The sequence below is a fragment of the Lactuca saligna genome, chromosome 8 (assembly GCF_052625555.1).
Source record: "Lactuca saligna cultivar CGN05327 chromosome 8, ASM5262555v1, whole genome shotgun sequence".
Classification (NCBI taxonomy): Eukaryota; Viridiplantae; Streptophyta; class Magnoliopsida; order Asterales; family Asteraceae; genus Lactuca; species Lactuca saligna.
The window spans coordinates 87971585-87973604 of NC_136424.1; the positions used below are offsets into that span (position 1 = coordinate 87971585).

At 33.7% G+C, this 2020-nt stretch overlaps 1 pseudogene; it reads left to right on the forward strand.

Annotated features, from left to right (window-relative positions):
• Positions 1-633: 633 nt before the first annotated feature.
• On the forward strand, positions 634-1742 carry LOC145009856 (putative glutathione S-transferase; annotated as a pseudogene).
• Positions 1743-2020: the final 278 nt, after the last annotated feature.

Genomic DNA, 2020 nt, shown 5'->3' on the forward strand with positions numbered 1-2020 from the left:
AGGGTGTTTGGTTGTTGTTGTTCGACCGGAAGGAAGAGAGACGAGAAAGAGAAGGGTCGACGCCCTTTTCTTGTTGCTGGAGGATCACCCACATTCGGTGACTAAGCTAATTAATTGCTATTTAGTGTCACTTGTGCTTCCACATCAGCAAAACCTGTAGAATCCGGTGAAAAAGACCTAATGTGTACATATTAATAAAGTATAAGGGTTTATTTTACAAAAAAAGAATAAGGACTAAAAGTGTACAATTCAAAAAGTATATTACCCTATCAAGTCATTTTCTATAAAAGAAAATTCGTATATGATCGGTATACCGGGTATAGCCGGTCACAAGGATTGCATTGTTACAAAAAATAAAGTATAAAAGTTTATTTTACAAGAAAAAAAAATAAAGACTAAATGTGTACATTTCAAAAAATATCTTACCCTATCAAATCATTTTCCCTTAAAAATAATATAATAAATAAGACAAGAAGTCATAAGTTGAAATGTTACAAATCTATAAATGTATATATTTAAATTTATTTTTTAAATCGTATTTATTAAATTTTCAAAAAAATAAAGTAAAATCTACGTCATCGGCGACCCACAAACATCAAGTAACCGACTACCCTTGCACCTCCACTGGGACTTCACCTACGCATCTTTAGAATCCCAACGCCTCAAACTAAACCAGGAATTAGGTGTTTCTGATAGGATCAGATCCTCGGAAATGGCGGATGAAGTGAAGTTGTTTGCTGCTGGAGGAAGTCCATTCGTTTGCAGAGTCCAAATCGCTTTGAATATGAAGGAAATAAAATACGAAAAATTGGAAGAAGATCTTCACAACAAGAGTGCCGACCTTTTGAAGTACAATCCTATTTATAAGAAAGTATCGGTGCTGGTTCATAACGGAAACGCGATCTCGGAGTCTCTGGTGATCGTTGAATACATTGACGATGCCTGGAAAGGGGTTCCGATTTTGCCTCAAGATCCTTATCAGAAGGTTGTTGCTTGATTTTGGGCGAAATTCATTGATGATAAGGTAATAATTTCATTCTCTCCTAATCTTCATTAATTGCTACTATTTTTTTGTGTGATTATATAATTGTTAGTGGATGATTACACATGATTTGATTTCACATGAGCATTTGTTAAAGGACAGATTGAGAAATCGTAACCAATTTTCAAGTATAAGAGTACATTTGAAGCTAATCATCTTCTTTTGGAGTGCCAAAGCATGTACTCTGGTTACATATATTAAATATTTGGGTCCACAATGTTAATCATAACGATGAATCGATGATGATTGATGATGAACAGTATACATATTACACATTTTTCTCAATAAAAAACATACGAGCACATCTGTTTATTGATCCTACTTGTATTTTTGGTTTGTTCAGTGCATTCTTGCACTATTCAAGGTTTTTGGCAACAATGGAGATGAGCGAGTTTTTGCAGAAGCTTGTGAGCAACTTAAAATACTAGAAAATACATTGAAAGTCAAAGGTACAAAGTTTTTTTGGAGGTGACAACATTAACCTAGATGACATTGCTGCTGGTTTTATAGCCTATTGGCTTGGAATGCTGGAAGAAGCAACCGAAATAAAGTTTGTCACAAAGAAAAGTTTCCAAAAATAACAGAATGGGCAGATAATTTCATCAACTGTCAACTTGTGAAGGAGGTTTTACCTCCAAGAGTATATCCTCCAAAAGAATACATGCTTGCATTTTTTAAGGAACGGTTTGGTAAGAAGTAATGTTATATATTTAAGAGGTTGTTTGGTAGAAATTTTATCATTAAGAATCTCTAAATGATTCAAAGCTTTTGGGTAAAGTTGTTGAACGTAACTGCTAAATAGAAAAATCTACCGTTTTAACCTTCTAACAAAAAATTACAAAAACATTGAAATAAATCAAACTCATCGATCTTCAAAACCCAAAAGGATACAACTCAAAGTCATTGAAAGAAAATCAGCAACATCAAAATCTATACAAAATCTGATAAACCGAAGACTAGAGGGAGTGATGGTGTGTA